At 36.2% G+C, this 16,123-nt stretch overlaps 1 long non-coding RNA gene across 1 annotated transcript; it reads left to right on the top strand.

Moving 5' to 3' along the window:
- The first annotated feature begins 3,104 nt into the window (after positions 1-3,104).
- LOC142240078 (uncharacterized) lies at positions 3,105-3,690 on the top strand. Its single transcript, XR_012723167.1, has 3 exons — positions 3,105-3,145; positions 3,240-3,301; positions 3,367-3,690. It is a non-coding gene; the product is annotated as an uncharacterized LOC142240078 (long non-coding RNA).
- The last annotated feature ends 12,433 nt before the right edge of the window (positions 3,691-16,123 follow it).

The following is a 16,123-nucleotide window of genomic DNA, read 5'->3' as shown; positions in this document are numbered from 1 at the left end:
AACTGTTCTTTTTGGTGACATCATTGAGTTCTCTGTAGTCCACGCAGAATCGGGTACTTCCATCTTTCTTTTTGACCAGCACAACTGGGGAATACCAAGGACTTGATGAAGGACAACCACTCTCCGCCATTTCCTTTATTAGCTTTTGAACTTCGTCTCTTTTTGCCAGGGGAACACTTCGTGGTGCCTGTTTTATGGGCCTTTCTTCTGCGGTTTTAATTTCATGTTTCTCTACAAATGTTCTTCCTTGATTTCCCTTTTCAGAAGCAAAAGCAGAGGCGTTTTTCCACAACAATTGCTTGGCTTTATTTCCCTCTGGCGGCGATAGATGACGTGTTCAAGCCTCGACATACCCTTCTAGATGTTTTCTTCTTTGATGAGTTGCCTTCCAAATTGACTATTGCTTCGGCTGGTGTACATTTGCCAATGTCAGAAAATTTTACAATTTGCTCGTGATTGTCAGACAAGTTCAAGACACGAACTGGTATTAGTCTCTCTTCGTTCGTTGTTACCAGGGCATTTGCTATCAAGATGTTCTTGCTTTTGTTGTCTACTGGTTCAACAACCCACAATTGGCCGACTTCACAATCTCCATTCATAGAAACCGATATAATTGCTTCGGCATTCGGTGGTATAGACTCTGACTGGCTCGTTGTCAAACGTCTGACAGTTGTATTCTCGTCGTATCCCACGTTTACCATTATTTCGGCTTCGCACCATGCCATTACACGACGCTTCATATCCAGATTGAGACCAAAAGCAATCATGTAATCCGCTCCAAATATAACTTTGTCTACCATATCGGCCACAATGAAATCATAAGTAACGGATTTGTTTGCAATAGTTAATTTTACGGCGACCTTTCCAGATACGGTTGCGGGTTCCCCTGTAGCCGTGCGTAGCTTGACTCCAATCAGTGGTGTAACTTTTCCTTTTACTAAATCAGATCTAATGATAGACTTTGATGCACCAGTATCCAACGTCAAAGTACGCTTGTCGCCATTAATAACACCCGCAGTAGTTAAATTGTTATTTTTCTGTTGAACTATTGCTACGGAGATGGTGGGGCCATCGTCTGTGGGAGCCAGCTCTTGCTCCACTGAACTAGCTCGATTTAGTTTAAAGGTGACTCACTTGACTGTGGGGTCACCTTCTTATGGATATTGTTTAATGGAGATGGTGATGTGGGTCTTGACCGTTTGCGTCGTGCTTTGAATTCTCGAGCTAGATGTCCCGGCTTATCACAGTTATAGCATTTGATCCGGGATTTATTTGTCTATTGCTTCATTTCTTGCATTGCCTGCTTCATGGCCTCTTTCATCGACTCAATAACGGACTTTGATTCGTCACACTCTGTCTCTACTTTACGTACCTTGTGAATTTGAGGCCGCGCTAGCAATCTCGCAGTGTCCTGTGCAAGTGCGAATGTTACTGTTTCAGCGAATGTAGCCTTTTGTGACGCATATGTTGCACATTTTATATCTGGGTCTCGAATTCCATTGACGAAGGTCTCAATCTTGATGCGGTCCACAAGAGGATGACTCTCACCTGGGTATGTCAAAAGCACTAGCCGCTCAACTTCTGTTGCGAAATCTTGTAGGGTTTCATTCGATTTCTGGATTCTTCCTCTCAATTCCATTCTGAAGATGTCCTGCTTGTGCTCTCCACCACACTTGCGTTGAAGTGCCGCTATTACTTCATTATAGTTATTTCTAGAAGCAGCGGGAATGCTTTGTATCACATCAGCAACATTGCCCTTTAATGCCAATAGAAGTTCAATTGCTTTATCATCGTCATTCCACAAATTTCTACAAGCAACCATTTCGAATTGGAATTTGAAGACATCAAATGACGTTGAGCCATCGAAAACAGGAGTTTTGATTTTTGAGCCCTCGATGACGCGCACTGGACCACCTTTAATTTCCAGCTCTGACATTTTTTCTCGATGTGTAGAAACTTCTCATCATGAACCATAATTTTCTCATCCACGGAAAGGACTTTCTTATCCAATTCCACAATTTGATTTTCTATATGGTCCACACGTTTCTCCATGCCTTCAGAAATTTGTTGTAGTTTTTCATTGAGGATTCTAGAATTTTCGTCGAATTTTTTTTCCAATTTACTAGAGTTTGCTTCCATTTTTAGGGCGTTTTCTTCCAGCAATTTTCGAGAATTTTCTTCCATTTTCAGAGAGTTTTCTTCGAGCAGATTTCTTGAATTTTCTTCCATTTGTAGAGAACTGACTTCCAGTTTTCTAGAATTTTCTTCCATTTTTAGAGAATTTTGTTCCATAAGTTTTCTAGAATTATCTTCTAGAATGTAATCCACAAAACTTGAAGCCACAGATGGATTTTCTACACTGCTGGTATTGAAGAGTATTGATTCATCAATGTCCTCCTTATAATCAAATTCATGCGTCGCAATGTCCATGTTACGCCGTTCAAACTTTTCCAGTAGACGCTTTTGAAGCTGGGTCTTATTGCCTGTTGTCGGCAGCTCCAGTTTGCTCAATTCCTTTTTTAAGTCTTCCACACGAAGCTCATTAAACTTCATTGTAGATTTTTTCCGTTATTTCACTTCCGACACCAATTGTTACGTTTTTATATTTAGGCGTTTTTAATTACCCGACAATTAAAATACTGTTCGTTTCAATAACGTTAATCTACAATTTATTTACTATGACTTAACTTTACAATTCTTTCACACTGATGTTATTCGTTTGAAGCTTTAATTAAGACTGACTCGTTAGCAGCATGCGAGCGCTTTTATACATTACGGTCTGGCAATGTGAGAATATTCTGGCAGCACTACAATATTCTGCCAACGCCAGAACATTCTTTGACAACGCCCAATAAACACAGGATGAGCGTTTTTCAAATGCAACAACTTTTCAGTTTGAGGGTAAATATAATTTTCAACATAAATTCAACTTGACTTGAAATAGCTCATCTTCAATACATCTTCAAATTGTTTGCGAATTACTTCCAATTTGCCAAAATATTGACGAAATCTTTGAAAAGGTGTTGAATATAATATGAGAAAACTTTGACAAAACACTACCCTAAAATGCAACGAAAAAACCATGCAATTGAAATTTAAAAAATGGAAAATTTTAGACAAATAACCAAATAGTTTATAAAAATAGGTAGGTGAAAATAAAAAATGAAATAAAACTCTAAGGAAGTCACTAAAAATATATCTCATTGCAGAAAACTAACGTTCTTGAAAACATTAAAAAGCTGACCGATGAAAAAATGGTGGACAATTAACTGAAACTGCTTCAAATAGTTTATAATAATTGGTATGTCAATATGAAAAATTAAATCAACACATTAGAGAAGTCACTAAATTTAAATCTCTTTGCAGAAAACTAAAATCTTTGGATGCTACATTCTTGCAAACATTAAGAAGCTGACCAATGAAAAATGAGTGGCTTATCGACAAGAAAAAGTTTCCAGAAACATTACAAGTGCAACCAATTAAAATAGTTAAAAACAACAAATTGTTGAAATCAACAACTTCTGGATGAAAATGTGCATCACATCGTCAGTTTAATTCATATGCTATTATCAGTTTAAAATGGATATTTTGTGAATTTCTTCTGCTGGAAATCAATTCTTACACGCGGTCCAGTACGTTCCTACATTGCCCGCAGGTTAATAAATTTTAATGCTGTTTTATGACATCAAATCGAATTATCAATGCAAAAGTGTTTACTAATAATGTTTAAGATATTTAAAGTTTTGTTGTTTGTTTTTTTGTTCTTACTTGTTGATATGTTTAATAATTATTATTTATCAATTGGTATTGTAGTGTATTATGTAGTGTAGCGTATTATTATATATTTTATTTTGATGAAAATGAATAAATTATACAAAATTCATAGAATTTTGGCTTTGACTTTCAATTTGAAGTGGGGATATCATTCCTACAAATTTAGATTGAAAAGTATTTGCAACGATGTTAGTTTCGAATTTGACTCGCATCGAAAATTGGTTGACAAATTATTGAGTAGCGATGAATTTCAATTTGAGGATAACACTTGAGATATTATTGCTAATGTGTTGAATTTCACTGTTGAGGGTAATGTCTGTTTTTTGTTGAGAACGCGATTTTCTCAACAACTTCTCAACTTGAATATTACCCTAATCCTTTGAAAAATTGTTGAAATTTAGCATTTTTCAAACGTTTGTGTTTATTGGGCGCTAGAAGAATCTACGACCATTAAGTTATTCATCTGGTGTCTGCCAAACACATATACACTCACATAGATATATGCTCGCATTACTACAACAACATAACAATGACAATAGACAATGAGATGAAATGAGAATGCAAAATAACAAAGCAAAAGGGTTGTTATCAAAGAGAGTAAGAACTTACATTTCGATATGCAAATAAGCAAGCAAAAGAACATAAAAGAAATTCAGGAAAGTACCAGAAAATGAATAAATGATTCCAACAAGTGATAACGAAATTTTATCGTTACAATTTTAAATTTTAAATTAACGGAAACTAATTTAAATAAACTTAAATCTATAGTTATCAAATTCGTAACAATATATTCCGGACTATTTTTACCATTCGTATGATTTATTGTAAAACTTGTAAATATATAAAGTATTTCATTGCCTACAGGGGAATGTCCGGCGTGTCTCTTATTCGGCGACTTTTCTTTGCGCAACACGCTTATATTAAGGCTGACTCGACATTTCCCTTTATTAACTGTTGCCATCATCATACTTTGATAAGAAGATTTCGGTAGTATTACCCTATGCCTTACCAGCCTGTTGATTCTTAATAAATATATTTAATATATTAATAAACCGTGTATTTAATTGAAGAAAAATTGGCTATATAAATAAAAAAAAATTGTATTTAAAAACGAAGGTAAGCAGTTCTAAGTTTGAAGTAAAAAGGTTTACCACAAATATGTAAGATTTGTCCCAATGAATGAAAAAAGTTCAATAAAATCATTACATATATGAATTCAATTCAGTTAAATTTTTTCATTCTGTAGTATAGTGGTACATAAATATAGGAAAATGTTAACTAATATATATGTGTGTAGGCGCCGATTACTTTGTATCCTCTCAGATCACTGTCAGAACATTACTCGATGCGGTCTTTCACCGTGCACAGTGCCTAGTTTTCAAGTAGACCTTCGTATAATTCAATAATAGTACAATGGAACGGATATCGTCTGATACCAAATTCACTTCAGCCTGTTTTCAAGTATTTGGTTTCAATTGGCTCCCTGATCTCCGCTTAATCTTCAACTGTTTTATCTCGCATTCCGAAAACTAGATTCCAACGCAGGCACACCAATACAGGCCACAGAAGATGTATGTAAAAAGATTTTGTGGGTGAAACAATCTGTCATGGTTAGTGGTGGACAGGTACTCTAAGAAAATATTTAATTCGATTAAATACCTCGAATGTACAACCAAAGAAATGAAGACTTTAAATATCCGAAAAATTTTTCTTGATCTTTGAAATGGATGAGACTAAATAGCAATTCACGTAGAATCTTTCGGTATTTTACCTCATATTGAATATCTGTTAGGGTTCAACCAATTTATAACCGGGGTTTTCTTTATGATAGGGCGCCTCTGTACAAATTATATGTCCCTAGCTCTGATATTTCGCCGATTTGGTGGACGTCAATGCACCGTAAAGGTATGTCCTAGTAGCTTCTTGGTACACTTGGAACATATAGAAGGACAATAAAATTGCAGTAGCAAAACTATTGGAAATTACGATTATCTATCAATCACAGTTTTCTGTTTTTTTTTGTGATGTGTGTCTTGGGTCCAATTTGTATTTATTTAAATATTTAACTTTCAAGAGTGAAAGATAACAAATAAACTCAGATAATTTACAGATGTGGCAAACTCCAACATCGTCTAACACCTTTAGGTTCGAGAACATGTGTTTCCATAAATTATACAAACGTCGATTGTCCACACTGGACGAAAATTATAGCGACTTTGCCATAAAATATTCGACGAAGTCTAACGCTTTTTATTGCAGACAAATATCGATCTAAATTTTCTTAAACTGGACCATAAATATAATTCAATGAGTAATTGGTTGACAATTTGGACAACTTCCTTTGCAAACTACGATCGGATAATTTAAGGTTGCAACTATGTCGTTAACGAATGTTTATCGTGTACCACAATATCGAAACATTTTCATAGAACACACACAGAAAAAACTATCGCCAAGATTTAGTTAGAATTAGTTAGAATTCTAAATAATTTATTCTAATTTTTTTTCTTTTTTTTCTTTTTTCTTTCTTTCTTTATTTGCTTTCCCATGCACAAGACCACTTGAGTCTCATATTAATATAAATAAATTCAACTAATCCTTAGCAGTGAATCGGAAATCAATTGAATTGTAACAATAAATTTTGGAACATTATGATTTTCTCGTACTTAACTTTTGTGAATAATATTATAATTCAACTGATCTAAAATATTTGAATTAAAAAAATATATGGGGTAAAAATATTTTTTTTGCTTGATTGCAAAAAGTTATCTTTTCCATGTACCTTTGCAATCAAGAACTCTCTCGAATACCAAAACAGAACTCACTTGACATAATACGAATGAGATATTTTACGGTGCGATGAAGGGACACTCCATACAATGGATATAAAACCATATGACCAAGCATAAGTGGCTGAAACCATATGTTTCAAATCCTTTGCGTGGAATGTGCCTATCGGTTTGCCGCGTAAGTCCTCTAACTCATACAGATTTCTGCCCTTCTGTTTTGACACCCTACATTTCACAAACTATTTACAAAGCTTGGCGTTGATTCCTTTCGACGCGTCACACAAGATAACATTTCGGCGTAATATCTCTTGTCCTGGCAAAAATCTGATTTCCCGCGAACGGGTATTGTACCTTCCGACACTTTTCTCATAAGCCAAATGCAAGTTCTCCCTCACCTTGCCTCTCACCTTCACCAACACATTGCTCTTTGGCAGGACTTCCACCTCGCCGCTTTCTAAAGCTCCTAACTTTTCAGCTAAGTCATAGGCGCTAGCGTGTGTAATCATATTGAGCCCAAATACTGCGAAATACGGTGAACAGCCTGTCGCCGTATGAATAATCGATCGGAGAGAGCTTTCCACCGCGGACAATTACCGGTCCCAATTATTATATATATGTCCGGATTGCAGACACAATCGAGGGGTTTACTCTTTCTGAAGAATTTGCCTGCGGAGAGTAAACCACGTTTCGAACTGGTTAGCAGCCATACCTATCGAGAAAGGATGCGAAATCTTTCGCAACAAATTGTTTTCCATTGTCCGAGTGCACAAATTGTGGTACACCGAATTTATGGAAAACCTCCGCCTCTAGAAACTTAATCACGAGTTCGGATGTCGCGCTGTGCATAAGCTTCAGCAAAACAAAGTTGCTAAAGTGGTCCAGGACAATGGAAATATACGTATTCCCTAACTTGGAACGGGGGAATGGGCCAAGAAAATCGATATAAATTTTCTGCCACGGGCGAACAGTGACAGTTTCCTTTCCCATTGGTGGTCTCAAAATTCTGTTAGGGGCCTTGACTTCTTTGCAGAGTACGCAATTACCAATAACCTCTCGCACCTGTGCCGCCATCCTAGGCCAATAAAAATATTGCCTCAAACCGGCGATCGTTTTGCCGATTCCGCAGTGGGACTTATTCGTCGGTTCATGGGCGTTTATTACTAGGTCCGTGGTGAGTCCAGATGGAAACCAAAGTTTCCATGTAGAACATTCGTTTATAGGATTTCCGTCGTAGGGCAATGTCCTCTTATACACGTAGTCGTCGACAACTTTGGGGTCCGGTAACTGTTCCGTCCGTTCGGAAATGAGCTCACGAAGCTGACAATATTCCTCGCTTTCGAATTCGGGAGATTGCATGTCCATGAGAGGTTTTTCTTCAACGAATATGTTGACCTCATCTATATGGATGCGAGACAGAGTGTCTGCCACTACATTTTGGCTACCCTTTCGGTGCTCAATGTCAAATTTGTAGTTTTGGAGCTGTAGGCTCCATCTCGCAAGCCTCCCGCTCAAATACTTTTGATTCATGAGCCAATTCAAAGCACTGTGATCGGTGACGCCAATGAACTCCATCAGTTCTACGAAGGGTCGGAACTTCTTTATAGCACTCACAACGGCTAAGCACTCACGTTCCGTAACGCTATAGTTACGTTGAGCGTTAGAGAGCTGGCCGGGTGAAAAGCTATAGGTCGCTCCAATCCTTCTGAATCCAACTGAACAGCGCCGACACCGAGGTTAGATGCGTCGCAATGTACGTAAAAGCGCTTAGAAAAGTCGGGTTGCGTAAGAATCGAATCGAATGCCTCGATCGCCTCATGGTAAAAATTGAAAATCCTAGATTTCTTCAACGTACGTGTGATCGGAGCCGAGATGGTCGCGTAGTCCTGTATGAATCGGCGGAACCAATAGCAAAGTCCTAGGAACCTGCGAACATCTCGTGTACATTACGGTACTGGGATCTTTGTAATACCATCGATCTTATCTGGATCGGGTTTAAGTTTCCCGCCACCTACCATGTATCCAAGATATCTTAATTCCTTCTGGCAAAATCTGGACTATCTAATGTTGATCGTAAGATTCGCGGCTTTAAGAAGATCACCTACTCTCCGAAGCAAAGCCATGTGTGTATCAAAATCCGAGGACACCACTAGCAAATCGTCTACGTAGACAAAAACCCGCTGTCTCAGTTCCGGGGAAATCACTTTATCCATTAACCGACATAACCGTTGGGCTGCTTTGCAAAGCCCAAACGGCATTGCGGTGAATTGATAATGTGGCCGTCCTGGAACTGTGAAAGCGGTTTAAGGTCTACTTTCCTCAGCTAGAGGGATTTGCCAGAAGGCGTCCTTCAGATCAATACTCGAAATAAAGTAAGTGTCCTGCAATCTACCCAAAAGAGAGTCGATGTATGGGAGTGGATATGCATCCTTGACCGTTTGTTCGTTGAGTTTACGAGCGTCCAAGCAAAGCCAAACCTTTTCCCCTCGCCGAACTAAAGTTACGGGAGAGTTCCAGGGGCTATTGCTGACCTCGATGACTCCTAAACTCAACATTCGGTCAAGCTCCACATACATAAACTTCTCAACAGCCGGGGAAATTGGATAATGCCGCTGTTTGATTGGAATAGCGTTAGCGGTATCAATCTTGTGAACTTCCATCCACGTTTTACCCAATCCATGGGTCTCGAAGTCCAAAAAGTGGGATTCGACTTCCTCTAATATATCAAGCTGCACTTTAGAGAGTTGGTGTATTCTGGGATATTCCTGGAAGTCTTCTATGTTAATACTACTTATAAGGTTAGGAGCAACAGAAAAGATCTTCCAAAAATCTACGCCACAATACATTTCATTATCAAGAGTGGGCACTAGATAAACCTCCAATGGATGTGATTCACCACCATACGTGATTTCGACCAAAACCTTCCCAACGTTTGCCGTACCAACGTTGCATTTGTATACAGGTGATACTTTTAACCCAAGCTCCCTGGCCAATTCTTCGCAATTCCTGCCCAAAACAGTTATTGAAGCGCCACTATCAAAGAGAGCATCAACTTTAACACCATTAACCGATACCTCTCGGAAGGGCCTGGGGTCTGAACTAGGCATACGGTTGAATGTATTCGAAGCTATAGACCTCCTATGCTCCCACCTTCGCCTAAGACGCTCGCCGGCCTTGAGAATATTCCACGAAACAGAAGAAATCCTAATCTCGGCGCCAAATATGCGTTCCCTAACTTTCATGTAATTTTCCAAGCGTTCGTGAAATGGTCTCATCCGATTAGGTCTGGCCATGGCCGGGGTCTTGTCTGGTGATATTGTGGGGTCGAGTGGGCATATCTGAGTCACTTTTGGGAGTTTTTACTCGCCGTGTCTAATTGGTTGTGTGGTTTAAACGTGACTGCCCACTGGTCACGTTCGTCCTTCCGTTTCCCCGCTGGCATTTGTCACACTGAGGGGCAGTGACGCCAGCGGCTCCACATCGGAAACAAAATAGCGATCGTTGCTCAGCATCACATTTTCGGAATGTGTGGCCAGTGAGTCCGCAGTTCCAACATTTCATCTGTTCGTTCTGGGTGCACGGCCTCTTCGGATTCTGTCGAATTTGAAGTTCGTCGACAATCCCGGTAGCCTCATCTACATCACTATCGAAAATCTCGCAAACATTACGACCGACAGGATTGAATCGCGATCTTTGTTGAAAATCCCGCTCTAATAAGTCCTCCGCCTTCCGACATTCGGACCGGAGGTGTTCCACCGAGAAAATTTGTGTCCCAAAAATCATATGTGCAAGCTTCGGTTTCAAACCAGCCTTGACGATATCCACAACTTCATAGTCATAGAGTGGTTTGCTGAGTTTGTTTGGAAGGCTTGTTATGCTGTCAATATAATCTGCGGACCTCTCGTCCTTACCCTGTTTCCTATCCATGATTTGGCGAAGGACCTCAATGTTCGTCTGACAGCGCTGAAACTCGCGTATAATATCGGCTTTCAAATCACCGAGCGTCAGGTCTGGGTAAAGCTGCATCCGGTCCCAATACCACTTGTTCGGGCGGCCCTCGAGCAGATGGTGAAACCCGTCAACTAATTCCTGATCAGGGACGTTGTAACTCCCTTGCTCCTACTGACCCTAAAAATGAACTCTTCCACCGATGGTGTCTTTGTGGTCCCATCGAACTTTGTTCCCCATTTTCCGATAAAACGATACTTGGGAGTGTCCGAGCGGAGCACCCCCCTGCCCCATAACGATTCCTATCCTCCGAACATCTGTCCGGTGGGAGATCTCGTGGCCAATCTATATTATTTAAAGGGTCAGCGGGATTATGAGTATGCGCAGATGAATTAGAGAGGGCAACTTTCACGGCTTCTACTACGGCCGTTCGCATTTCAGCGCGCATTACTTGTAACATAGAAGCCTGTGCCGCGCCCACTGCCGCCTCCATAACTTCAAAAACACCCGTACACTCTATTTTCCTCTGTGCCGTTATCACCACGTTCTGTGATAGGGCTAAAGCTTGGTCGAGTAATTGAGCTATCTGTACTCCTCTCTCGCGTTTCCGCATGCTCAATCCGATCGTCGATGCGTCTAGGAGGGAATGAAACATTGGCTTGCTCGGCTCCGCTACGGGTTTCATTCTCTCCACGCTGCATGCCTCCCGAAAATTGAGGATCGACAGGCATGTCGAATCAGTGCGAAGCACAATTGAAAAGTCGAACCTCAGAATGGCTTTACTGAGCTTGGTTTAGATTGGTTAAAGGTCACTATTTGAGATGTCACAGCCAGTAAAAGTCATGTGCGAGAATGTCACCGATCCCACACAATGAATGTCAATAACCGTCGTACTCACTAGTCCTCGTATCAATATCAGGAGTACAACCGGGAACAAACTCAACAGTACTCTTCAGGTTAATTTCAATTACAAAGAAAAGCTAAATCAAAATACCAATTGATCGAATAAAATCTTAATTAAAAACAAATTCCCAATCATAAACATCACTCTGATCGGTCAAATTTCTTAATTGAATCAACCTCCGATAGTTGCGTGAGTATATATTACCAATTAAGTTTCTGAATGAAAATTTCACTTACCCCCATTTTCATGAAGCTCCGTTAGTGCTACGTTAGCTAACGAACTTTTAAACCGTGATATCTACATATCTGTCATCTTGCGTATATATTCCATATGCCAGTTAGAAACTTAACTGCTGAAAATTTTTCAGTTAAAGTTAACCGAAGAAAAGATATTTCCATTTTTCTTTCTGTTAACTGGCAGTTAAAGCCTAACGGAGCTACATGAAAATGGCCGTTAGAAGAATAAATTTGTCGTTTGGATAAAATCCAATGCAAATTCAAATTAAATTGTTAGGCGCTACAAGTAAACACTCACGATTAAAACTTCAATAAGCGCCGTGAACCAGGATATCCAGTCATATATATTCTTCTGTGCCCCAAACTTAGGACCATGTATAGTGGTGATGAAAACTTTCGGTAATCGATCTTAATCGAATATACAAGACCTTACCCAAGACACAAAATTCGTACCAATTCATATGTTTGAATAAGACAAATTATAAAAATCGTAAATATTCTTGTATAGTTTTAGCTTGGTCTATGCAGTAAACTTCATAAGGTAAGCAAGACTAGTCGGTAAACATTTCATTGACGCGCTCATAGAAGAAAACACACGATAATGATATCTTCCTAAATAAGCGTTTCAAGTTGAAGGTCGATGAATTCAATTAGAATCGTTTCTATGCAGCCAAAGCAAAGTTCAATCAAAAGAAAAATCTTAATTGAATCATTGAACTTTCAATTACATCGATCAATATCTAATTGGTGTTGATAACTGTAGTTATTGGTTGAGTCAATTTGAATTGCCAATTACACGTATCACTAAATTAGTGGTCACACTCGAAAACAAAAAATATAAAGAAAAATACTTCGGTTTTCCATACTTATATGAATCCCTTCTGAATTGGAAGGCCGCGAATTAAATTTCATTTACAACTTCGATGTCTCGTATTGGACACAAATTCAAAACCAAAAATATTTAATAAGCAATCCATCAATTTCCGTAATGTGAGGTGGGATACCAGAGACACATATAAATCATGAATATAAACATCATCTCATCTAACCGACATCAATATCTAAAAATAAGCGAAACTGATCCAAAATATATGTATTGTTGCTATTGAGATGCACATAATACTGCCTCCTCAAGACACAATAACATATGGGAGAAAATCAAGGCTAACTAGCGCGGACGAAGCAAGTTCACTTTTAAATATATCCAAGAGTACGACTTGTTGCGCTGCAAGCTGAGAAAGAGAATGTTGGCTATGGATATAAGTCCGCAATAGAAGATTGCCATAAATAACTTTCTTCCAGTCGTTCCTTACATCGAATGACAACGACAAAATGCACGCGTAAAAGAAAACCATAAACTTTATCTTTCAGTCATATTAACTGCGAAATGCCATATACGTTGGGCGCCATCTTGTTATCGTATTATGTGGTTTAAATCGAGGCCCACGTCAAATGAGACTAAGTAACGTATCTGGTTTGCTCGCTGATGGTAACGGTCGGGACCAATCTTCTGTTGCCCCTTGTATATGACACCTGTTGGACCCCCATTTTACCCACCCGATGGGCTGCTTAGTCGCAAATATATATTCTTACGAATATCCTACCAAATCTTTTAACTATTTTCTTGTCTGGCGATGAATTAAGTATTCATCGAACGAATTGTTACCACTTCAAATATTTGCCAAAAGTAGTCATAAGTATTCCTTTTTTTTATAATTTGGTAAAGAGGAACACTGTTTACACGCCTCGAGAAATTTTATTGTTTCCAGTTTCTCTAAGGGCCAGTTTCTCAATGTCTTGTTATTATTTGTCGTGTCGATAAAACAGCTGATCCCATACAAAAATTTTACTAACCGGAGGTCTATCCTCCGCTTAAAATTAATGGAAGGATGAGAAACTGGCCATAAAAATGTGTATGTTTCCCACTACGATAAGGCGTGATTTATATATATATATATATATATATATATATATATATATATATATATATATATATATATATATATATATATATATATATATATATATATATATATATATATATATATATATATATATATATATATATATATATATATTCATATATATATATATTCATATATATATATATATATATATATATATATATATATATATATATATATATATATATATATATATATATATATATATATATATATATATAATATATATATATATATATATATATATATATATATATATATATATATATATATATATTATATATATATATATATATATATATATATATATATATATATATATTATATATATATATATATATATATATATATATATATATATATATATATATATATATATATATATATATATATATATATATATATATATATATATATATATATATATATATATATATATATATATATATATATATATATATATATATATATATATATATTTAGATGGTATTCTTATTTCTATCAAAGTGCAAAGTCAGCGGTTGACTGCTGTGTGCTGATAAATTTGCTGTCAATGGTGAATTTTGTGGGATATTGGGTTACCCATGCAGTTTCGCACACAGCATGGTCTTGATAATGTTAATTTCTGGTTGACTGTGTTAACATATATTTATGTATATATATATATATATATATATATATATATATATATATATATATATATATATATATATATATATATATATATATATATATATATATATATATATATATTATATATATATATATATATATATATATATATATATATATATATATATATATATATATATATATATATATATATATATATATATATATATATATATGCGTACCATATATTTTGGGGACTTTTTTCCGATATATTGTATATTTCGGGGACATTTGCATACTTTGGGGACGGTCCTCAAAAAAATCGTATATAAACCGCATACTTTGGGGACTTCAGTCTATCGTATAGTTCAGGGACTGTTTTTGAAAATTTTGAGATTGCATTTTTGATTTATTGCTCTGTTACATTTATACTTATTTACTTACTGTTTAACAATTTATAACCCTGTTTTATAATATTTATAACAACTTTTATATTTCAATTTTTTTGGTATTGTTGCCACCTCTCCTGTATTAAAAATAAACTTGTAAGATGTGAGGCATAAAATATTACTACTGGTTCCAAGCTTTACTAAGTTAAACAAGCCATCTACAGTCTGATTCATACAATGATCATTTCAATTGCTTCTTTAAAAGATTGGCCTTATGCAATACACTATTATTACAATTCATTCAAAAGGATATTTTATTTGTCATTCGCACATTTATATTTTGAAAACGAATTAATAAAATTATTTTTCGGAAAATTAAATAAAAACTATAAATATGTAGTTTCAGGGTGCAATAGAATTTGAACCCGCACTTCAGGGCTTTCATTCCAATGCGCTACATACTGAGCTATAGACGCTCTTTTTGCTGGATGACATTAATACGTATTGCACGTGTGCTGTATTTGCACCAGTTAACTTAAGCAACAGAACAACAAATAAATAAAAGTAACATAATAAATTGCAAATATAGAGTCAACTTCCAGTGTTACCAAATGAAAATACATATAAAACTAAGTTACCTTTTCGCTATAGGCAAAATGAAGGTTTTTTTTTTAACGTTTTTCAAAATATGATGTAAGATGTTAACATACTGCATTATAAACTGATCTAACAAAACAAGAGTGTCGAGCGATAGCGTAACGGACACTTTATAAACTCTTTCCTATCCATGTGTGTCAAAATTGATTTTTTTAGAAATACTTTTTAAAAAATTTTGTTAATTTAAAATATTTTTGTTGGAGAAATTTTTGTATAAAAAATTTGGTTTTATATAAAATTTTGATTGTATTAAAATTTTGTTTCTATGTAATGATTTATCTTTTTTTTTCTATACAAAAATTGTAATACACAAAAAGTTGACAAGATTTCTTACAGCAACAAAATTTTCTACAGAAAAAAAAATTATTTATAAAAACATAACTTTTCCACAAATTTAAAAGGTATTTCTATAAAAAATCAGTTTAGACATACTATCATGTTGTCGCTAGACATTCTCTTATTGTTTTTAGATCTTTTTATAACGCAGTGTGTTTACAGCTATTTATTGATGTATTTTGAAAAAGTGTCTTCAAAAAGTCATTTTGTCTACAGCGATAAGGTAACTAAATTGTATGTGTACTTTCACTTGGCAACACTAGAATGAGATGCTAGTTTTGCGATATTCCCGCTAGTTTTCTATGATTTGTTTTTCTAGTTGTTAAGTTAAATGATGCAAATATAGCATATGTATTGTACATGTTAACAGCAATTAGGCATCAGTGCTTATGTAGCTCAGTATGTAGCGCAGTGGAGTGGGAGTCCTGAAGTCCAGGTTCAAATCCTGTTGCACCTAGAGATTATATGCTTTTAGATTTTATTTAATTGATTATATCTATGATAGTTAAATTTAAAC

This window comes from Haematobia irritans, chromosome 1, assembly GCF_050003625.1.
Source record: "Haematobia irritans isolate KBUSLIRL chromosome 1, ASM5000362v1, whole genome shotgun sequence".
Taxonomy (NCBI): Eukaryota; Metazoa; Arthropoda; class Insecta; order Diptera; family Muscidae; genus Haematobia; species Haematobia irritans.
The sequence above is the reverse complement of the archived record's forward strand: the minus strand, read 5'-3'. Positions and strand labels throughout refer to the sequence as shown.